Genomic DNA, 25233 nt, shown 5'->3' with positions numbered 1-25233 from the left:
GTAAGTTGTTTCATGAACACTACTAGCATAAAATAAAGTGGAAGTATCAAGCACAGTTGCATATTCATATTAAACGTGAAGTCATAATGGCTGGTGAGGCGTCTGTTAAGGTGGAATTTATGTGCAAACAAGAAATCGAGAATTGTCCTCAGGAAGATCCACTCGAAAGGAAAGGATGGGCATACGAACTGATGACTGACAAGAAAGAATTAATATCATCTACAACGGACGTAGATCAAACAATTGTGAAGGATGTAGCTATGTATTCTTCGGATGTGAAATTAAACATTGATGCAGTAAAATCAGAATCTATAGTAGAAGAAGCATCTGTATTTGATAGTAATGTAGATACCGTAAGAAAAACAGTGGCTGAACACACGTGCACGTCGTACTCTAATGACAACAAAGAATTCACAACAAAAAGTTTAGATTCAGTTGGGCCAGAAAGGTAATGTTAAGTTTTCTGTATTGTAAGTGGTTGAGATTGATAATACAGTTACGTGGGTTCTAAAATTGTATAGATGAAAAGCAATACTTAGCGAGAAATAGTTACCTGTGGAAGATTCCTCGAACGTAAATTAATAATGTACAGTTTGAGAAACCCAGACGGTTAATATGTAGTTTGAAAGTGCCACGGCACACATAAACCAGCTGTACACAAGAACACAAGTAATCGATAACATCCATAAAAACTTTACGTAGCTTGTACCTAAATGAAGTAATGATTATTATTAATTACATATCTTGGAATTTGTGCTGTATCGGAAAAGGTACTAAGATGTACTTCATTTGGTTCCATTACGTTACGTTATATTGAGGTAGCTTACGTTGAGTTACAAGTCAGTTACATCCAAAACAGGGACATATAAACATATAGCACGGCACACAGAGACTTGTTGTGTATAAAATCACAAGTGATCGATATCTCACCTACAAATCTTATGGAGCTCGTATATCAATTGAATAGTAACTACTTTGTTATTGATTACACATTTGTCACCAATTGTTGTACACCTTGTATTTACAATATGCGTAGTTGATTAAAGTGTTTCATATATAGAGTATTTTGTAATATAACATGTAGCATAACTGGAGAGGGTTCCAATATTTCCGAAATTTACCCGCCAAGTATGTTGTAGTAGACAAAACTATGGACATTTCTGGTTTCAACTAAGCAGCACTTTTGCGGAGGACTTCCAAAGACATTAGCAACACAAGACGATAGAGAATCTTAAACAAAAATGGGTGCAGATTATAGTATTTGATCCATATATGAAATCATTCCGTATTTACTTGTTTTTCAGGAATTCGAGTTTTGGTATTTTCAGGGCCGCGGTGGCTCAGTGCTAGATCGTTCACCTCTGGTGCCTGGGGACCTTGCTTCGACCCCAGGTCGCGCCACGTTTTTCATGCCATTATTTTCGTTTCTCACAAGCAGCATCGTTTAGCTGAGCCCGGATAATCGTGGAACTTTTTAAGATTTCTGTTTTATTAATGTTATTATTTGAATCTTTAATAATCAATTTTGAGTCGTGGACTTGCATCCCTCTTTACAGCTTCACTTTAGGGGGGCTATCATGTACTTACACAACTATTGTATAAATGACACAAATCAACTTGTGCTAGGTCGCTAGTAAAAAGCACGAATGCTATCTAACAGAGTCAGAGTAGGACCGCAGCATGCTGACTAGTGTCGAATCAAAGAGATTCGTCGGTTAGGAACAGACGCGTCATCGAAGTTGAATATACATATAAAAGATGACAGGACAAAACACTTTGTATGTTTTAATATATATATTTCTTATATAACGTGCTCAATTATGTTTTTGTGCACTATGTTTTCATCGCTTACAAATTTGTCTTCCGCAATAACACATTACTAACGTAAATTCATCACTTATGTGTATCCCTTAACTCTCGGACATTTCTATAGTTGTGCAACATGAGTTAGCCCACTTACTTTGTTTACTTCATTTCACTTACAAGTGTTACATGCTACTTTGTGGGAGAATACTGGCATAACAGATTGGACATTCATTAATTGATTTCTACATAGCTAGACATCTTGGAGGTAAGAATACAAGATATTAAAAATATTTGCACATTTGTCTATTAAAATATTGAGTTTATGTAAAATATACAATTCTGTAAATTTTACAATAAACCTGCACCAGTTAATATTTGCGTGTTTGTTGCCCTGGTGTAAAAATAACACAATACAGCTTTTTCTTTACTTCAAAGTAGCTTTGTCAAAGACATAATAGTTTAGAAGAAACTGTAGCCATATGTAACTTTTTGATTGAACTTAAATGAATAGAAGGAAACGTCAAAGAAGAAGGGGAAGTATATAGAGGGTGATTCGAAACAACACCGACAACGTTTGGTAGGTCATTCCTGATACCAGATAAGACAAAAAATAGAGACCAACCTGGGAGCACAAATGGTTCCTTTGGGAGTTATAGGCTGAACAGATACTCACGCAAGAATATCTATTAAGGGAATTTGAATACGAGCATATAATTTGAAGTACTCCCCAACAACCTCTATATAAGTTATTAATTACAAATGACGGATATTCAGCTTCTAACGATAGGGGTACAACTTGAAGTCATGTCATTCTTTTAAGATAAATGAAAGGAGTGAATATTTTCTAAAAACTACAGTAATGTAAGTAGGGGCCTATATATAAAATCAAACTATTTCCAACTCTTTTCTATTCGATACGTGTACCGAAATGTACGGATTATTGGTGCCCCTGTGAAAAATTAAACAAGGAGAGATTTGTGAGATTTCTTTACATTTTATTATTTCAGTGAAACAAACTGTATGCTGTATCTTTCTGGACTACACAAAAGTATACGATTATAAATATTGTAATATCTTTGAGGGAGAGTCAGTAATGGTCCGGGTGTTTTCCGTTCAACAATTTTATTATAACATCTATATAGTTTACCAAGATCTGTCTAGCAATGTATTTCTTGTAACTAACCAAGGTGAAGGAAAAGGTGTTTAGCACTTTGCCTTTTTTGCTCAAAGCAGCCTCTAGAACATCTGCGGGGTTGTTAGGTGAGTCTTGCAGGAAACATCACCACAAAGGAGTTTCGCGAGGTTTGGTTTCTGTTTGGATTACTTAAGAAAAGAAACCTCGGGTTTAGTAAAGGTGAACTCCTTAATCCAAAGCGACCTCCGGTGCAGGTGTAGGTTATTTGATCAGTAGTCAAACTGATGCTGGTTCCTTTTCAGGCTTTGCTTTTATAGATAGTATCTTGTTAGCTCTTTTCTCCTCGGGTTCCATCGTCTTCGTTCCCTGTCTTCCTAGTTGTAGTCTCTCGTCTGCTTGGACTGTTTGTAAGTAGTAGCACGTGTTGTGGTAACATGTGCTTGCGCTGAAGGTGAAGATCTTTACACCACCAACACTGGAAAAAATAATCTATAACATTATTTTCAGAATAAAACTATTAATGCACTAGGGTGCCGTGACAGAAAAATTCAGATCCACGAAAAGTTAGGTGCACACTGTTACAGTTTGAAGACGCGTAAAAAACACTATAAACACTAAACACATTTGTATTGAAATATAAAACTCAAGAAAATGATAACAATACTATGTAGTCTGTTCCAAGTGAGAAGCTCAATACTATTATCATATCCCTCAGAGTGGTCAAAAAGCGTCATCACAGTACTTAATAAATATATACTGACTCACTAATTGTGGGAGCAGGTCGAGTTCGATTTAATTATATTCGGAAAGTGTTGTGTTGAATCTTTTGGTATTTATCAGCGATGGTTGTACGTCTATTGCAATAGTAGGCGTCGACGATGTAATCCTCTCAAGACTTAGTGAAATGGCAGGACGTGTTGGTGGATTTTGGCTGTTATGACGGGACTTTCTAATGATGAGACAGAAATAGGTAATTGTAATTAGTGAAATTAAGGAGAGAGTAATGTTTGGAATCAGAATCCTGAAAATTTTCTTTTAAAAATAACATAGGGAACGTGAATATTTTGTCACACTGTATAAGATTCCTAGAGGTATTATTTTTCGAGCACTTTGTATAAGGAAAAGAAAAGTGACGTAATAGGTAATCATGTTAGTCATATTGAAAAAGCGATGTTAGAAACGAGAAGGTATTGTATTTTGACCATGCATGGATTCATGACTTGAAACTAAAAAAAAGAAAAAAAAACAAAGAGAAAAAAGTGTCGAGTTAGCAAATTGGTAGCTGAAAGGGAATACAAATGAAGCAAAGTGAAAGAACAGAATGAGGTGAAATTTAAAAGTGAAATAAACAATTGTGATTTTATCCTTTGTAGTGCAGTTCTATTTTTTTGTTCTGTTCCTGCTTCATCTTCTGCTGGTAGTAAGTATTTGCAATTTCTTTTTATTCCTCTTCTATTTGTGCCTATGTTTTGCAAGTTTATATTTACTCTGTTTGGTCCGTGTACTTTGGCTTCAAACTATCCTCCGAAATATCCTGAGTTCTTTTTCCAAACTTGGAAGGTAGTTTCACACGTTCCAAATTTGGATTTAATTTTTCTAAAAAAATTTTGGGGTCCCTCATATGAGCTGGTTAGAACTTCCGGCTGTCCTTGCTTCCTTGTATTAAAGTAGATTAATATTAAATCTTTCGCCTCCTCTGTAGTTTGTCTATGCCGTTTATTGTAATATTTCTTTTGTTTTGTATACGCTAGCACCAAATGATATTTAACCTTATTTCTAATTTTTGTTAGACTATCTTTATCGACTTGTATAGTATGCTTTGACTCAAAGGTGCATTCTGTTGTTGTACGACGTTCGTAACCGTACAATAGAAAACTAGGTGAGTACATTGTTCCAGCCTGAACAAAATTGTTAATTGGCAAAATGACGTGTGTCAATCATTTTTCCGAATCAGTGTGATTTTCTTGAAAAAAAAGTAGTTTAAGACAACCAACCCTGTACAGTTTTGTTCATTTGTTCAACCAATCCAATTGAAGCGTGGTTGTATGCTATAGAAAATTTATAAGTGAAGTGGTATTTCTTTATGAAATGTTGGAGCGCTGTAGCTGAATGTACGGGATGTTGGTCGAGGTATAATATATTAAATGTTCCAAAATTAACAATAAATTTTTTCGTCTAAGTAGATTTCTATTTTTGAGCACATATTGAGTCAAGTACTTTTGCAAGAACATAGCGTGTGGCTAGCTCTATAGCTACTAATGTGTATTTGTTTTGTCCATTTTCGCTTGGAAGTAGCATTTGTAGTAATTTTTCATTCTTTGATTGTCAAAATACGTGCGTATCTTTTAGGGCAAGCAGTTTTTAAGATGTGGCATCTAGTACCTTCTTTTGCCGGTTGTGTCCGATTTTGTGAATCCGAAATGGGTTCCGGTTGGCTGCCTGTGAAAGTAGTAATCCACAAATTAGCTTATGATTTAGGTATGCACAGGAGATATAAGAGACCATATTCGGGATAATTTTACATCGTGTATGCCGTTTTTGAGACAGAAGAGACGGGCTGACCTAACTATTGAAAGTTTTTCTGGTTCTCTTCCATCAAAAATAAATAATAACTTTATAATTTTCGTCCTTTGGTTGTCCCCTTTACGTTCACGGTCCGCAGGTTGTACAGCGTCAACATCGAGACTGTTAGTACGAATTGCGTAATAGTCTTCGCCCTTTTTTTTCCTTCGTTTTCTTTGTTCTGTTCTTCTTTTTAATATACTGCGATTGTATTAACCTGCTGATACTGTCTGCGGAATGCTTGGAACCAGGCAGATATTGAGTGTGAAAATTATAATCTGCAAAAAATAATTTATAACAGCTATATTTTCCTACTTTATCTTGTGTATTTAAATTGAGTAGGTATTTGGCGTCAACATAAAGTTAAGTTTTCTATTAATTAGGTAATACCTGAATTTTCTTTATGCCGATATGACAGCGTATAGTTCCTTTTGCCATATGCTCGGATTTGCAAATCTACTGCAAAATACTACTACTTTCTCAACGCCTATTTTTGGGTCGAAGCAGGCTAACTTCTATCTGACTAGTGTAGCTTTACAACCGAATCTCTAAGAAATCGTCAAAATGAGAAAGAGGGTGCTTGTGTAATGTCCTTCAATTATTCGAAAAGTATGTCATGCTTCTTGGCCCTTTTGAATTTCAAATTGGGAGCCGCCAAATGTTGAAAAAGATTCTATATTGATGTAAAATCTTTAATATGCGCCCTTAGATAGGAACAAAGACATATGAAACTTTTTAGGGTTCTTTCTGTGGTGGGCTTCTTAATCTCTTATTTACGTTGCTATTTTAGGAAACATTTTATTGGACTTGCCGGTAACGAGCAATCCAGATACTTTTAATTCTTGATATCCCAAGTGCGCCTTGCGAGGTGAGACTATAAAGACGTGTTTTCTAAGTTTTTAAATACCATTTCTAAGTCTTCTAGCTGCTGGCGAAAGTCGAAACTCCCTAGTATATTGTCGTCGGCGAAAAATGTAATTCTATTTTGTAATCCGTCTAGAACCATTCTCGTGGAAAGGCTGAGATATTGAAACCCTCGCCCCCCAACGTTCCTGAAAGCCCCCTATTGTATTTATGAATATACAATATTTGGCATAATTTAAATCCATTTTGTCTTAAAATACTCACATATATATACACCTTCTACATCTGAATGGGCCCCCCAAATTTACAGAGAAATCCGCGCCCTTGGTCATGAGGAGTATATGTAAAAACGTCTCTGTAGTTATATAGCAAGCTATAAATTACGTGTTTCTATTCTTTATTTAAGTCGCGATTTACGTCAAAGTGTTTTTAAAAAAAGCTTCTTTGTGTATTATAAACGTTCTTGAATTTCTTCATCTGTATGATACTGTTGCGAATTTTCTATCGGGAGTTTTATTTCTATTGTGTGTAATGACAATTCTTGACCTTCCTCAAGAGTTGCTACTGACGTATTCTTTTGTAAAGATACTAAGCGGATGATAGGATTAGAGATCAATATAACTGAGTGATTGGCTTCAATTTTCTGGTCAATAGCTTGTAACCTATACTTTTCGAGCAATCCTGGAGGTATTGATATAACAATAGATTCCGTGCCGTAAGAGACGGCGCGGTGGCTCAGTGGTAGAGCGTTTACCCCTAGTGCTTGGGGTCCCGGGTTCGATCCTCGCTCCCGCCAAGTGAACTTTGTGGTGGGTAAACACCGTGTGCGTGGGTTTCCTGGGGGTTCTCTCGTTTCCTCCCACTTTCTTCATTCCACCATTTCATTCATTACTCATCACCAACTTTAGCCTAACCGGCATAATCGTGGGACGTAAAACTCAAAGATTTTATTTTTCCGTACCGTCCGTTTTTTTTCTGTCACTGAGGAATTTTCTGCTCTCCGATGCGTCCACTAGCAATTGTCTTACTGCCTTTAATTTCCGTAAAAAAAAGTATCTATTACTTCGTCAGTTCCCTGCTGGATTTGAAATAATTCTTGTTCAGCGATATAAGGTGGTACTTTCGGTCTACTCACTACTACTAATTTAGCTTTAAGATTTTCTTAGATTAGTCTTCTGTATTGATTCTGATTTTTTAGTTGTAAAACTAAATGCAAAGCAATGTACTGAAGGCATATAGACAAGTCTTCTTTTTTTTCACTGGCGACCATTACTGCATAGTGGCCAGAATAGCGACTATACCATAGCGATTATGGTCGTATAACATAAAAGAATCTGTGCGAATCTTCGTGTCGTGGCCAGAATTTTTAGTCAGGTTGGGCATGCTGAATGACATGTTTCATGCTCCCTCCGTGATATTCCCAAAAGTTCCGTTCCTATTGTCTCCAGCTTTATGTGTGTCTACCATACCTTGTCTCTATCATAAACCGCACTAGAAGAAGAAGAAAAAAGAAAAATGGAAAAGTAAAAGGAAAGTGATATTATCCTATTTCTGTTCCAAATTTAAAGTTGAAATTCCCTTAATAAAAGATGGGACCGTACAATACATTTCGCGCCTATCACTGTGTAATCTCTTTGAGGTAGAGTCAATAACGGTGTGGGTGTTTTCCCTTCAGCAATTATATTATAAATCTAAATATTGTGGCAGTACCCGAATTTAATCAGAATTTCATGTATAATAATTTTATTTTATTGATCAATTTTTATTTATTTTATGGATATCGGGTTTTATAAAATAATGAGGTGAAAGTAAACAACTGTCAAGTATCGAGATTAACGCAAACTGATGCAAATGTATTATTTAATTGTCAGCAAGATTCAGTAAACAAAAAATGCACAATGGAGAGTCTGCGAATGCAGGAAGACAATGTATGTAATGCGTTAATTCCTACATAAACGACATTCTGTAAATCACGAAAAGAAATTGTAATTTGTTTGTTAACATTTAACACATTCACGGATATGAGGAAATTGCCTAGAATCGGGAAATCGGAGTGTGTCGAGTGTTGCAGTTTTTGAGTCTTGACACGAGGAAATAATTTGTTTTTCCAAATGAAAGGAGGTCACACGTGCCGAACAGCAGACGACGCCAGAGAATTCCAGAACGGAAGAGTTGAACAAAACCAAGAGACAGGAGGTCTTCTGGACAGAGAGGGACACATAAAGTGACAGACGGAGAACCAGGAGTTCAAGACGGAGAACCGAGAGTTCGATAGAGAGTCTATTGAAAGAGAAGTCATCGCTATCTGAATGGAAGCTTCAGCTTTTGGAGAAGCTCCAGGATTTCATTAAAGAAGTTCTACGATTCATCTAGTGCATTGGGAGCGAGCCCAGGCTCAATGCTAAGCAACAACGCCTGTCCGTAAGAAATATCAACTTGGCGATACTGGATTCAACTCGTCAAAACCGAGGTCATCAGCGAACGTCATGTGGAAGAGAACTGAAAGGTATGTGTTTCTCCTATTCAGGATTCAAATGCTCAATGCTCGATAAGCGATACTTGTCTGGCAAAGTTTTCGAATATCCGTAATCAAAATCACAACATTTACATTCAACACATTTTACTGAATACGAAATACAGTTGTTATCTAGTCATTGAAGTCAATGTTTTATTACTCGAACTCAATCCCCAATTGGTATGTGTATAAGTTATAAACCTCTCGCATATGATTTGAGAACTTGCCCACTCATTCTAGATGGTGAGTGGAAGGCGCTCAGCTCAATTCAATTTTGCATCCCCAAATTAGGCACGAAGTGAGCTGGGTTGTCAATATTAATATCTCAGTTTGCAAAGATTTGTCTAACAGTGATTTCTTTATAAGTGACCAAGTGAAGGAAAGGCGTTCTGCACGTGTAAAACGTTTTGCTGAAAGGAGTTTCCAGAACATCTGTAGGGTTTTAGGTGAGTTTTGCAAAAATACGTTCTCATTCCAAAGTAGCTTCGTGAGGTTTGCCTGTGGTTAGGATTCCCTAGTCCAAAGCAACCTCTGGAACGGATAGGTTATTTGATCAGCGGTCAAACTGATAGCTCGTTCCTCTTCAGGCTTCGTTTCCATAGATGGTCTCCTGGTGGCTCTTCCCTCCTCAGGCTCCATCGTCTTGGTTCCTTGTCTTCCTTGTTGTAGTTTCTCTTATGCTTGGACTGTTTATAAACAGTAGTACGTGTTGTGGTAACGTGCTTACGCCGAAGAGTGGAGATCCTTACAATATATATTTTGCAGTAATATTTCTTGTATGTTTTGTTCAAGAAGTGATTTGAAAACTAAAAATTAGTGCACTTCTTTAGCTATACATTATTTATTATAATAATGCACAGACTTCTATTTTATCATATGGCAGTTAAAACACAGCTATTGCACAAAAGGAATTGCACAATACTGTGAGTTTAAATACAGGTAAACAAGGTTTTTTGTTCTCCATGTATATTGCAGTACATTTACCATTCCATAAAAATATTAACAATAATAAGTATTATTATTATTCTAAGTGAGCAAAATAAACACCAAATAACAACTACTATGCATGCTGAGATGTGTTCTTGACTTACTTGGTCCTAATCTTATTGGATCTGCCACCAATTACGTTAGTGGCCCTTAAGACTATGGATTCGACAGTGATAGCAGCCCTTTTCGATTATTTTCACATTTCTTCCGTTGGAATTCAGAGGGTTCTTTTACATCTGTAATAACTTTTCCCAGATTGAAAATCTTATGTGTATGTCAAATTGCTCTTAGAAATGTGTGTACTAACTGAGTTCCATCCTTAAAACGTGATGCTTTCGTGATATATATATATATATATATATATATATATATATATATATATATATATATATATATATACGCCATTCGTTTCAGAACAACATCGACATCGTTTTTGAGGTAATTCCTGACACTAACGAAAGCAAAATAAGGTTAGACCTACCTGAGTTCACAAATGCTTCCTTTCGGAGATATAGGCGGCCAAAAATATGAAAAAACGAAATTTAAAAGACCCATAGCTCCGAAATAATGGGACCTACAGTAGTCTGGACAAGACTCCACTTAGGAACTAATATCTGCGCTACCCAAAAATACATATTTCGGAATTGTAAGGTACTCACGCAACAATTTCTTTAAAGGAAGCTTTACTATGATCATATAATTTGAAGTACTCACCAACAACCTCTATAAAAATTGTTGTTGAAGTAATTATTATTATTATCATTGTTATTCATTATTATTACACAAATGTAATTATACTGGAATAGAACCGGAGAACAAAAAGCGTTGTTTACCTTCATTTAAACTCGTTAGCTTTTTACTTCAAAGTATTGTGCATTTCTTTTCGTGCAACTGCTAGTGTTTTAACTGACACATGATAAAATACATGTTTGTGTATTATTATAATAATAATGTTTAGAAAAGCAAGTGCAACACCTCCTTTTCAAACAACTTTTTGAACAGTGCATACAAGAAATATAACTGCAAAATATATATTAATAACCGAATACTTCGTGTAATCCAGGAAAGTACAACGTACATGAAAATAGTTCGAGAGTTATGTCTATACCATACTTACATTATGTGAGTTTTTAGAAAATGTAACTCAATTCTCATGTAACGTTAATTCCTGTCACCACGGCATGCCGCGTCCACAGGTGTCGGATCGAGGAGAAGGCCTCTAGATATAGACGTTAGCTGCTAATATACTGAATAAGCAGTCTCGGCCAGACTAGTCGGAGCAGTCCTGCAGTTTGAGGGTTTGGGTAAGGCTAACAACCTCATCCTGTAAAAAACGACACTTGTTCAGAAATATTCACAATAGCCTCGGACAAGGACTGATAGCTTGCACGCCATCAGCAAAAGAAAATAGACATGAGATTTGGAACGTGGAATATTAGAAGTTTTTATAGAGCAGGCGTGTTAAAATCCGTAACGAGTCAGTTAGAGAAATACAGGATGGACCTAGTTGGAGTTCAGGAAGTTAGGTGGGAAGGAAGTGGATCTGTGAATTCCGAAAATTTTGTTTTCTTTTACGGGGAAGGAAATAAAAAAATCACCAGTTTGCAACAAGGTTTATCGTTCACAAACGAATATTACGATCAATTAACGGGGTTGAATTTGTTACCGACAGACCTTTTATTACACTTAAGGGACGGGGGTGTGATATTTTTCTAAAATGTACATGCACCTTCTGAAGATAAGGACGACGATATAAAAGACAGTTTTTGCGAAGAAGTAGAACGGATATTTTACCAACTCCCGCGATACCATATGAAAATTCTATTAGGAGATTTCAATGCTAAGGTATTACGAGAGAGTATTTTCAAACCGGTTATAGAGAACGAAAGTCTGCACAAGGAAAGTAATGACAACGGTGTTAGACTCGTGAACTTTATAACACCCGAAACACTAATCGTGAAAAGCACAAAGTTCCCACATCGCGACGTTCATAAATAAACTTGAACATTATCAAAGGGAAAAACATATAATCTAATTGACCAAGTTTAGTAGATAAAAGAAGCAATCCAACATAAATGATGTCCGGTCGTTTAGAGGGGCAGATTGAGTCACTGATCACTTTCCGGTACCATCGATAACGCAAGAGAGATTACCGTTGAATAAAAGTAATACGCAATGTCCGAAAACGGAGAGATTTAATTTAAAGAAATTAGAAGAGAGACAGGTAAGAGAGGAATACCAGATTGAAGTTTCGAATATATTGTCGGCTTTGAAAGGTTCGGAGTGCACTAGTTTTGAGATTGGGACACGTGGAAATACGTGGGAGCAAACCATGGTTAGTCCAGGAATGCACTGAACTAGTTGAGAAGAGAAAACAGACAAAATTACGCTGGCTACAAAATCCGAATGAAATAAGTTTACAAAATTTTTCAGATATAAGGCGGCAAACTTCCAAAACTTTTAGAACAATAAACGCAATTTCTTAAACCCTAAAATTAAGGAACTTGAAGATAACAGTAAAAATAAAAATATTCGGGACATATATATGGGGATCTGCGAATTTAAGAAAGCTATCAACGTCGTGTTTATATATTGAAAAAGCTGACGAAACAGTTCTCACTGATACGGATATCATCCTAAAATGGATGGAAAGATTGCCTTGACGATTTGCTTAACACGCAGCCAAAAACTAATGTGCATGGAGAAAAGGAGATACACACTGTAGAACCGTATATTCCAGAACCTAATCGAATAGAAATAGATTCCGCTATAAAGAAATTAAAGAAATACAAATCTCCGGGTGTAGATGAAATTCCGGCTGAGTTAATTTTAGCTGGAGGTGAAAAATTGTGAAACAATATACACAAACTCATTCTCCTTATCTGGAACAAAAAAGAATTGCCACAAGAGTGGAAAGAATCAATCATTGTTCCAATTTACAAGAAAGGCGACAAAACTTACTGTAATAATTATCAAGGCATTTCTCTTCTGTCAACATCCTATAAAATACTCTCAAATATTCTATTAGTAAAATTGACCCCATACGCAGATGAAATTATTGGAGATTGTCAGTGCGTATTTAGACGAAATCGATCAACTATCAACTAGATATTTACCATTCGCCAAATACTCGAAAAAAAGTGGGAATACAATACCCCGGAACATCCACTATTTATTGATTTTAGAAAGGGTACGACCCAGTTAGGAGAGAAACATTATACAACGTTCTTACAGAACTTGGAACATCGAGAAAACTAATTAGATTAATTAAGATATGTTTAAATGAATCCGAAAGTAAAGTCCGGGTGGGAAAATTTTTGCCCACAACTTTCACGTCGAGAATGGCCTAAAACAAGGAGATGCGTTATCGCCATTATTATTCAACTTTGCCCTGGAATACGCTATAAGGAAAATGAATGATAGCAACCAGGGTCTACAGTTTAACGGTATTCACCAGGTTATGACATATGCTAATGATGTAAATTTAATGTGGGGTCATAGGAGAAAATGAAATGAAATCTTTGAGTTTTACGTCCCACGGTTATGCCGGTTAGGCTAAAGGAGACGGTGAAGATGAGAGATGAGTGAAATGGTGGAATGAAGAAAGTGGGAGGAAACGGGAGATCCCCGAGAAAACCCACGAGCACGGTGTTTGTCCACCACAAAGTTCACTTGGCGGGGGCTGGGATCGAACCCGGGACCCCAAGCACCAGAGGTGAACGCTCTACCACTGAGCCACCGCGCCCCCCAGGGGTCATAGGAGAACAATAGAAACAAATGGAGAGATCTTATTAACCGCTTGGAGGGTCATGGGTTTATGCAGAGAAAACTAAATATATGGAAATGCATCGGGACCACAATACGGCAAATTATGGATTCGTTAAAATATTAAATAATACTTTTGATAAAGTGGATACTTTCAAATATTTAGGATCAATATTAACAGACGAAAATCATATTCACGAAGAAATTAAATGTCGACTAAAAGCAGGGAATTCGTGTTATTATTCGGTTCAAAAACCCTTGCCATCGCGAATTCTGTCGAGGAATTTGAAGTTCGAAATATATAAAACGATAGTCATGCCTGTTGTAATGAATGGTTTTGAAACATGGTCGCTTACTCTGAGGGAAGAAGTATTTGAGAACAAGACCCTGCGAAGAATATTCGGACCCAAGAGAACGGGAATGGGGAATGTCGGAAATTTCATAACGAGAAACTACATAATTTATACGGTTTACCCAACATTGTTAGGGTCGTCAAGTCTAGAAGGCTTAGGTGAGCAGATCATGTAGCTACAATGGAAGAAAGAAGAAACGCTTTCAAAATTTTGACAGGAAGACTAAACGGAAAACGAATATTAGAAAGATCTAGGCGCAGATGGGAATAGAATATTAAGGTGGATCTCGCAGAGATTGGAATACAAAATGGAAACTTGATCCAATTGGCTAAGGATAGAAGTCAGTGCAGATCTTTTTGGACGCGGCATTGAATCTCCGGGTTCCATAGGCCATACAGTTAGTTAGTGAACTCAATTCATTTGCCTTAAAAGAATGGCATGACTTAATGTTGTAGCCCCCTATCGTTGAAGCAGAATATCCGTCATTAACAGAACAAAATTTGAAACATATTAGGAGGTAAACGACTGGAAATTTTCTTCATTTCTCTTACATAGGGACTCTTACACGTTTCTTGGTTCCAGAAAATAATAACTCTTAATTTATATCTGTCATCGATTACAGATAACATGATTCGAAATGAAACACTTCCACGTGAGTTTCTTCGAGTGGTATAAATAAGAGGTCAAAATTTAAAATAAGTGAAAAATAAATAAAACCGACATCCTACAGACATCCTTTTATGCACTACGTTTTGAATGATAACAAACAATTTATCTCACTCAGGTAATAGGCATTTTGTTTTCTCAGATTGTATTTCAAGTTACATTCTTTGGGTTGAGAGCCATAGAAGATACATTTACCATTCCAAGTTCGAGAATATTCCAAATAGAATGATTGAAAACTTTCTCGTAAAATGTTTCGGTTTTGTGTCTTTAAATACAAACTATTTTACTTCCAACTCTGGGTTGTATTGTTTATGATCTCGAAGTTTTTATTAGATAAGTGTCAAAATTACGAGTTTACCTTTCTAGAACTTAGATAAATCTAAGAATCTCCCTAGGTACAAATCACGAGCAAAGTTCCGTTCGTTCTATTTGAAACGCATTCCGAATTTGAACATCTTGTTTGCACCTCTCTTCAGCCTATCGCAGGTGTATTTGACATCATGCTATCTCTTTTAGCAGAGTGAAGTAAATCGTAAGTTATTTTTCGAGAGTAAAGAAGGACGTAGGAAGTTCTCTGCTGATAAACAATGAAAACATTCACGATCATTGCATTTAAACTTGTTACAATCTTGTCATCTGAACTTCTCTTTTTATCTTTCTAAGTGGCCATGTCGTTTCTTTTAGGCAAGTAACATTGATATCTTATATAGAGAATTTAGAGAATTGTAAGAATATATCTAGATACAAGGCATGAAAATTTGATAGGGTCTTCTACTAGGAATATGTTTAGAACTTGTACCAGTGATTGTATGCAATTTTGGTTCTAACTGCAGAGGGTATAATCTTTGATGAGGTCTTCCTTACTAGATGAGTGAAATCAATTATGACGTACTTTCTGTGTTTGTTTTAGACAGACGTAACAGTGACTCTAAATACAAACCACGAAGTATTATAGATTTGTTCATTTTAGAAGAGTGCTGCAGCTATTAATATTATTTGCTACACGGTAGGGCGGGGCAAAAAAATTAATTGATGCAAATTTAATAAAGATCGCTGCTCTTGTATGTGCTAAGAACATTTTCAGTATGATTTCTAAAAAAAAAATCACTTCTACTGGTCGCAACTGGAATTTGATTCAGTAATTTTATTATTTTGTAATTTTCCAATTTCTCGCTAGATGGCACCACAAATGTCAGTGTATTTTGTAAAACAAAAGGTTTTGCGTGCATTTGCAGAATTTCCTTACCACGTATTTTAATTATAGCTTATACATATTTTCATTTTTCGTTTGTTTTGCTTAAATGTTTGTTCGATGCAATTAGCGCAATTTTATCAAAACTTGCAACAAGTTTTTACCAAATCTTGCATTGATATCTGTACGCCGTTATTTTTTATGAGATGAAAATTTCACTTTGTGCAGGTTCAGTCTCTGGTCGACATCACCGTGTTTCTCGTCTGAGACCACAGGGGAGCCATAAGAAAATCTATATTTTTGAAGGAGCTTACACTGTGAAGGATCGTAAGGTCGACATCACCGTGCTTTTCGCTTATTGAGAGCACAGGGGAGTCAGAGCTAGCTTTATACATTCGACTTCAGGACACCCGCCTCATTAATAAACGGGTTCTCACTTTTAGTGGGAGTAGAACAATTTAATAATCATCTATATTTTCGATTTGAGGACACCCGCCTCATTAATAAACCGGTTCTCACTTTTAGTGGGAGCAGAACAATTTAGTAATCGTCTACAGTTTCGAATTTGAGGACACCCGCCTCATTAATAAACGGGTTCTCACTTTTAGTGGGAGCAGAACAATTTAATAATAATCTATACTTTCGATTTGAGGACACCCACCTCATTAAAAAACGGGTTCTCACTGTGAGTGGGAATGCAGCACGCTATCATCAAATATCTAAGAGGGTGAACCACCTCAGAAAAAACGGACTTCTCATCCCTAGTGGGTGCGAAGTATATCTATTAATCTATTACATTCATATTTAGTTTTAAATTTTCCATACCGAGTACAACGATTTTGTGAAATTGTATGTATTTCAGTATAGCAAACTAACAGTGAGTATGGCTTCATCTTCGAGAGGACCACTGACTCGATCAGAGTCTCACAATTCTTTATTTGGTCAGCCTGAAGTATTTTCTGGAAGACAACCCCCGACGAAGGAAGAAGCAGTTAAATGCTACCTGTTCTAGAGAAAAATCTACCTGAAGAGGGGAAAGAAACACCTTCTACCAGAGATATTTTAAAATATGAGGCGAATGATCTTGTCAGTTTCTGGAACAAAGCTAGCATTCCAGTCATTGGGTATTCCAGCATTTTCGGCAAATTTTCAAAGCTCATACGACTTGCCCAACAAAAGCGCACATCACTTACATTCAAAGCGGACTTCACTAATTTCAAATAAGTATTTGATATCTGTACTTGCAAGTGTGTTAGAAACAAATTAATGGACAGACAGTTGTGTAAATGCGCCATAAAAGTACAACAAATTGAGTGGAATTTCTGGGTAGATCAGACTTCGGGTCGGAAAATGGTAATCGGTTCGATTGACAAGATTGTTTCGAGTTCACTTCAGAAAAAAAGCAGAGAGAAAGGACCAGGAAGAGCGGTTTAGGAAAAAGCATTTGCAAAGCCTAACTACGACTAAAACTACTGCCTGTCAGTTGAACTTTATGGAAGAAAATGAAGCAAGTAGTGTGGCCTTGGAAGATGAATCACCTTATGAAGCAAACACATCCGACTCTGAAGACACAGATTCCGAAAAACGGCCAGCACAAAATAGGCATCAGTACCCAAACTTAAGCCAAATGATGGAAAAAATTGGCGTTAGTAACCGAGATGCTTGCTGCGAGAATTAATTAATGCATGCCTAAAAGAACTGAAACTGGATAAACCGGAAAATATACTAGAACCAACAAAGTTGCGTAGACAGCGAATTTATTGGAGAAACAAGGGAGCAGAATCTCGTTCGTTTGACTTGCGCAGGCTAATTTGTGTTCGTTTTGATGTGCGTATAGATGAAACCAGACTATTTAGACCAAATGGAAGACAACTAACAAAGAAGCAGGATCACTACGTTATTATTGCTTATCCTAGTGAGCAATACGTGGATCATATTGCTCCACAAAGGGGCAAAGCAGAAGATATTTCAAATGAAATACTCTCTGTTATACGTGACACGGATTCGACAGATACTTTGAGTGCTGTGGTGTGTGATGGAACAAATACAAACACCGGCGAACATTCTGGAATTATACGTCGACTGGAAACAGCTTTAAATCGACCTTTACAGTGGCTCATTTGTATATTGCATCTGAATGAGCTTCCACTAAGAGAATTTTCTAAAAATATTGATGGCAAAACAACTGGTCCAAAAGGATTTTCGGGGCATATCGGAAAGATGCTAAGTTTTGATCCACGCGATATTCGAATAGTTGATTTCCAGCCCGTCACTGAAAATGTCAAGGGATTTTGTGTGAAATCACAAAAGTTTTTAGCGCTGATCAAAAGCATTTCCTGAAGGCTTGCATCGCAGTACAAAAGGGAAAGGACAACGCTGATGCTGCTGTTATAAAATTTTTACAAAGTGTTCTCCAGGTGCCCTTAATCACGCCAGCTGGTTGGCGCTCGCCAATCGAACCCTTCGTTTGTTCATGAGCACAAGAAATCCATCCAAAAGCCTATTGCAGCTTGTAACCGAGATCGTTAGAGTGTATCCTCCAAATTGGTTCGAGATAAAAACCCATTGCAGCTGCACTGATGGATCACATAACTTCTATTTTATTTTGGAGGAAGTTAGAAATTTACTCGATAGTGAGATGAAGGAAGCTGCAATAAGATCTCTAAAGTTAAATTGTTATTTTGCCCAGTGAAAATATTCTTCTTGCAGCTCCTGCAGATCCAAACATTGAAGTAAGAAAAGATGCAGTAAACAAGCTGGAGTGAGAAAATTTTGTAAATCAAATATTATGATTCATCTTGAAGCAGAAAACTACTACAAGATGATTGATTGGGATGCTTCCGTCACAACGCCACCTCCACTTGTAAACTCAATGTCAGATGAAGAATTGCTGGCAAAAATTGAAATAAGAACCAATGGAATTTACGGGAATTCAATGTCATTCACAAGCAGTTGAACGAATAGTAAAAGAAGTTTCCAGGGTTTCCACGAAAGTTTTTGGTCATAAAGCCAGACATGGAATAATTGCTTCATCCGAGGAATCAAGAAGGAAATTTGGAAATGTGGATACTAAGCATGCGTTTCTGAAAGCAGATAATTAAGTAATACTTCTTTAAAAAAAATTAATGCATGTTTTAGAACAATAAACCTACTGAACAGAAAAAAAAACTACTTTTTATCATATACCAATAATAGCTTCACTGTTAACTAAAAGTTGGGACTCTTAAATCAAAAGATAAAAATCTGAAATTTTACATACGAAATTATCTTTACCTGTATCAACATTTAGAACTAGAGACAAAAGCTTCTGTTTACATTTTTTTAAATTTGCCCCGCCCTCTACACAGTCGCTTCTAACTGACCATAAGATTTCGACCTTATCGTATTTTTAATATATCAGCGAAATAAATATTTCTTTCATCTCTTGGGAGTGATTGAATCACAATCTGCACTTTGTAGAAATGTTCGAGGTGCGGTTTATTAAATAACAGATTGTTAAATCAAGGATTTTAGTATCATTTCTACAGTTAAAATTATAATTATTACACTTCTTATACTTGTATTTTATCATATATGACTGTTGCTTTGTTTCATTTTCTTTCATGTAATAGTGTATTAAAAGTGCTATTCTTGTTGAAAATTTTCTGTTGCTTTGTTGATCCGAAACCCTTTTGTTGGGGTCGTAGCTAGATAAATCAAGATAAATCGTCCGTAACATCACTAATGTAAGATTTTGTATGAAAATATATTTTTGGCACCGTTATACAAGTGTGATAGCAAGTTTTTCAAACTATTAATTAATTATGTGATATAATCAATATAATCACTACATACAGTATGTTTAGAAGTTTTAACTAGCTAAGCGTTATATATATATACACACTGCAGATTAAGAATAGATTTACAAATAAAAGATAACCATAAAATATAAATGAAATGAAATGAAATCTTTGAGTTTTACGTCCCACGTTTATGCCGGTTAGGCTAAAGGAGACGGTGATGATGAGTAATGAATGAAATGGTGGAATGAAGAAAGTGGGAGGAAAGGGGAGAACCCCGAGAAAACCCACGCACACGGTGTTTGTCCACCACAAAGTTCACTTGGCGGAGGCTGGGATCGAACCCGGGACCCCAAGCACCAGAGGTGAACACTCTACCACTGAGCCACCGCGGCCCCAACCATATAATATATTTCCTACTAAATATCTTATTAGTACCTTTAAAAACAGTATATTCCATACTATATTGGGATCTTGTGTGCAGGTTTACTTTATATGGAAATAATCGCTATCACTGTAAATCGATATTTAAGCAAAGGTAGCCTCAGTTTTCATTATAGGGCACTATCGTTTCCTCAGAAAATGTTAGCGAAGCGTTATTTATTTATAATTTACTCTGCCTTCCCGATTGTATCCCGCTTTTCAGATAAAAGTTTCGTAGTAGCATAAAAAGTTGCACCTCTTAAGCGTGTTTTCATTTTTTGATGCAGGCTTCCATTAGGAAAGCACAACGATATTTATGAGTACGAGATTTTAAGAAAAAAGTTTGAAGTAAGTTGCTTTTCAAAAAGCTATTTCCTAGTTTTAAGTATCTTGCACGGGATATTTTATCCCATGATCCAATGGAAAGTGTAGGAGCATGAGTGTGAGAAGCAACTAAGGCAGTGAATGGGTTACGTAGCCAAAGGCACTATTTATAGTTTACTTACATATCAGTTTTCTAATATACTTTATATTTCCATGTATTTTTCCCCTATTTTCATTTGAAACTGTCTCTATTCCATATATTTGTTCACACTGCTTTCAATAGAATTCCGCCTAGATATGAGTTTTCTTACATGTTGTCAGTATCGTCTGTATTCATAACATTTACCGTATTTTATAATTCCTTTTTTGAATTGGTGGATTTGTGTACTTGAAGTTGAATGCGCTGAGCTTTTCCATACAAAATCAACAAGTTAACATATGGTTCATATGGTTCCTTACAAATTACAGTTAGATTTCATATTCTAAGTAATATCACCAGTGTGTAAAAGGAAAAAAATGGAAATCCCGGACTAATTTGGAAGCCAGCTTTGAAATACAGGCTCTCGAAATACTCATAATTAATCTCCAAAAAGTATACCTATATGCGTGTCATTTCTTCGATTGGCATTTGCTCTTGGCTTGAATGACATGCGATGCTTGTTTGTGTGTTTTTTTAAGTTTATATAACATCTGTTAGAAGAGTTTCCATTATGAATCGTGGATTTCTGTTGATATTATTTCTTCCTTTTAGATTATAGTGTGCACTTGCTCCTGCCTTGCAGATTTCGTAGTCTTTCCTATGGCAACTTGTCTCCTACTGTTTCCCTTTTCTCTAGTGTATTTTTTTTATATCCTTTGTTTACAGTCTTCCGTTAGTTATAACTCTGTAGATTATTGTTATGCATTTAAGGTGTTGCATGGTATTTGAAGCTTTAATTAATGCACTTTCTTCCTCTGTTCCTTCTATTTTTATGTTATTTTTTCAATTTGATAAATATTCCAAAATGATATACGTACAGATATGAAAATCCTAAAAGAGTTGTGAGTAAATATTAAAAACATCGTTCCTCTTCTTTGTCTTCTTTTAAAAAATGATGTTAATATTTGGATGAACTTTTCGCGATTAATTCAGTTAGCATAGTTTTAAAATAGATAGTATAAAATGGGATATAAAATGAAACTAAAACAAGGAAATAGTGCTGGAAATCAACAACTGGAGTGTGTAGTAAAGTTCATTTTCCTTTGTTTCTTTTCTTTTAAACATCATTTTATTGTGTTTCGTTCTAGTTCACATTCGTTTTGTTGCCGTACTATACACAAACACATCTTCAGTCACACACACACACACACACACATATATTATAACGATTGTTAACAAAATAAGGAAGTGTGATTTAACAGTTCAAGGTTATTTAGAGGAAACTTGTTTTTTTATATATAACAGATTTCCACGTCTTCGTATATAAAACTCTATAGTTTGTGCTAAAGTAATGTATTACTTCTTTCTCGTTTGCATTGTATTCTTCTTCTCAACATATGCTGCAGTATATGTTTAGCTAAGTTCTGAAATTTATTTAGTATTATATTTTCCTTTCTTATGTTATCCCCTGTCCGTCGCTTTAGCTTAAATCTAATATCCATAATTCTTCTTTTGGTGCGGCGTTTTGTGTAGCCGGCAGTAACATGCTTGATTATATTCGTTGTTTAATCCCTTAATAAAGTAGTTCAGGGGACCATGAACTACAACAAGTTTCATTTTTTATCAATTTTTTTCGTATTTTAATGGTCGAAATATATTATTTCAATTTATTTTCTTTCGTTATATTTCGTAATTTATTTGCCGTTTTCCTTCGATGATTGCGTTCACCTCTACTTTACGAATCGGATATTTTTTTATTTCTAATACTTTTGCTCATTCTGTGTTTATAATCCAGTTTTTAAATACTTGCCGTATTAGAGCTTACGACCAAAGTTTGTATGTGTTAGAATTATGCGAAATAATCTTTTTTATGAAGTAGAATTGTTTAAGTTTTCGTCTGATTGTTGGACAACCATGAGAGTACAGACATGCCAAGATATTCCTCCATTTGGAGCAAGAAAGAGTGAATATTTCAGCATCACCGAAAGAACCACGAGATACATGGGGGAAATTTAATATACGTTGACCTCTAAAAGATGAAAATTAATGCCAAGGAAAGGAATATAGTAATATGCATAATGCAGAGGCAGAAAAAGCGTAGACAGAACGATGAAATGTTAAAGCTTAAGGATAAGCAGTCTGGGCCCCCCGCTAACCCTTTCTCTGTCTTGTTATTTTTTTTCTTTTATGGGATAAATCTCAGCAGCAATCGCGAACCTAATCTCCAGTGCTTAATTCCTTGAAAAATATAGTGTAATTCCACGCTGGGAATCGAACGTAAAACCTTTAGAATGCTGAGTCTTACATCTCTGTCTCAATAGGTGCACAGACCATAACAGGCGTACGATTAAATCCGCCACGAAACTCCCAACTATTATCGAGTTACCCCCAGCTCCATTTTAAGTTTGAATTTTATTTACGGTCTTAAGGCATCTATGGGCGTAGAGTGATTATTATTTCACTCTACATCTGTGGGTCTTCCTTTTTTGGTTTCGAGAAAAAAGCATTTTATCTTTAGAGCAAGATCAAGTAAACATTGATCCACAATCTTGAAAACTTACTATCTCGCCAACATATATGTCGGATTGATCGAGGATTAAAAGACTGAATTCGTAAAACTACTAAACGAGTCCTAGTTTGTAAAGAAAAATTAAAAGAGTGATTTCGTGAATCTACGAAACAAGCCCTTGCTCTTGTAAGCATTGTCGCACCAGCAATCCACTCGTGAATGACATCTCGTTTGTTTGTTAGGTAACACACATGCAGTGTAAATAAATCTTTTAGAATGGAATTTGCATCTTCTGGCGTGGATTTGTGTAAGGTGTCCAATAGAATATCGACGATTCAAATGCCAGCTAGTACAAGTAATATTTACTTTCAAAACATGTTTCTATATATATTGTTATTTGTTATTTATAATTGCTTTCTTCCAATTTTCGTATAGTAGATTATCTTATATTAGTGACAGGGTGGATTGATTTAAAACAGTCTGATTTAAATCAAGATTTAAATCACTTTATTTTTTAAATAAAAATCGTTGATTTAAATCAAATTCCGAAATAAATTAATTTAAACTGAAAATAAGTAAAATCCCGTTTCTGTTCTGTTATTTCGATTATGGAAGTTATTAATTATAATACAATGAGACTCAAAGGTATAGTATAGTATGAAAACAAGCGTTATGCAGAAAATGATTAGGGAAAATCCCGTTTTGAATAGGTAACGGAGCATTCCTGCTTTCTTCTTCTCGTAACATTGAGTTTGGGTATTAAAGTCGTTAACTATTCCACCGGGAATTCACCATCGACATGTAGGCCGAGAATTCTCTTTGTTTGTGTTTGTTCCCACATAATAGGGCATATTTATAGTGGTCCTACCCCTCTCCATTTTTCTTTTTTGGTAATTTTATAACTTTAGGCGAAATTTATGTATTTCATGCCGCAAGCTAGTTCTGAGTCTTTTAAAATAGGCCTCTTCAAAATATCTGTAACTTTTGTGAAAAAATGTGTCATTTTGATAAACGTTGCTGTACTTTTTCCTTAATGCATTTTAAATTACATCATCTATTTTTAGGTGATAGAGTAGAATCTTCATTATTCGATTATAAAAATACCAATAAAACCTTTTACTTCGTTTTCTTCAAGACTGGAGGGCATTTTAGAATACGTTACATATGTTTTCACGCCTTTCTGCGTTGAAATATACTGTGTGATGACCTCATAAATTTAAAAAAATATTTTTTGTTATGCGTATTTCCGTATTATTATTATTATTATTATTATTATTATTATTATTATTATTATTTGGTGGGTTAGATTTTGCATTCAGAAGACTGAAATTTTGCACACTCGTTCAGTGCACCCCTTAATAATTTTCAGATGTTTTCAGATATCTGCGTGGAAACAACGGTTTCCAGAGAGGCAAAAATGTTTATAGAAAAGTATATTTTTAACCAAAAATAGCTTTTCTTCTGATTTTTCCGCCTCAGATGGAGACACATAAATGGTACCGTTTGAAAGGCTGTTCTATTCTGAAGAAAATGATGTACGTACTATGCTCCTAGAATAAATAGGGATGTCTCAGGAAACTGTTACCTGAGATCCTGTTTTATACGGGAATCTGGGGTATTTGGTGAATATTATTTTTCGCAGGCTTACCTACAACATTGAAATTTTGCACATTTACTCAGTGCACTTTCAGTGTTCTTCAGATTTGTTTCAGATCTCTGCCTTAAAACAAGGAGAAGGGTCCACAGAGGTAAAAATCTAAATATATATATATATATATTTAACAAAAAATTCCTTTTTTCGTGACTTGCTCGCCCCAGATACATGATAGAGATATTTGAAGGGTACCGTTTGAAAATTTGTTTCAATCTGAAGAGAATAATGTACAGATTATGATCCTAGAATTAGTAGGGATGTCTGAGGAAATTTTTATACTACATCCGGCTCATCTGGGGCATAGTGGGAATGTTCTTAGCTCATTGTTAAATAGTTTCTTCACCCTTACTACCCAAGATACAAGCTTGAAATTTTGTACACACATTTAGTACACTCCTTAGTATTTCCCAGTTGATTTTGAGATCTGTGCGTTAACACAGGAAAATCCAGAGGGTATGACATTAAAAAAAAAAAAAAATGCCAATTACTCTAAAAATTTCCCGCTTCAGTGACATGATAGGGAAATGTGAATGTTACCGTTTTAAAAGCTGTTCTATTCT

The 25233-nt window shown here is 35.7% G+C and overlaps 1 protein-coding gene across 2 annotated transcripts in view; it reads left to right on the top strand.

The window, feature by feature from the left end:
• Window positions 1-315: 315 nt before the first annotated feature.
• LOC145674775 (uncharacterized) overlaps window positions 316-25233 on the top strand; it is a 163601-nt gene continuing 138683 nt past the window's right edge. The window contains exon 1 of one of the 2 annotated variants that reach the window (XM_081744974.1): window positions 316-448. The gene's annotated coding sequence lies outside the window, so the exon portion shown is untranslated. The remainder of the gene's footprint in view (window positions 449-25233) is intronic. The other variant, XM_081744976.1, reaches the window with a different exon arrangement.

This window comes from Thermobia domestica, chromosome 18 (assembly GCF_964235325.1).
Source record: "Thermobia domestica chromosome 18, izTheDome1.hap1.1, whole genome shotgun sequence".
NCBI classification, from domain to species: domain Eukaryota; kingdom Metazoa; phylum Arthropoda; class Insecta; order Zygentoma; family Lepismatidae; genus Thermobia; species Thermobia domestica.
This window is presented reverse-complemented; position numbering and strand designations above follow the sequence as displayed.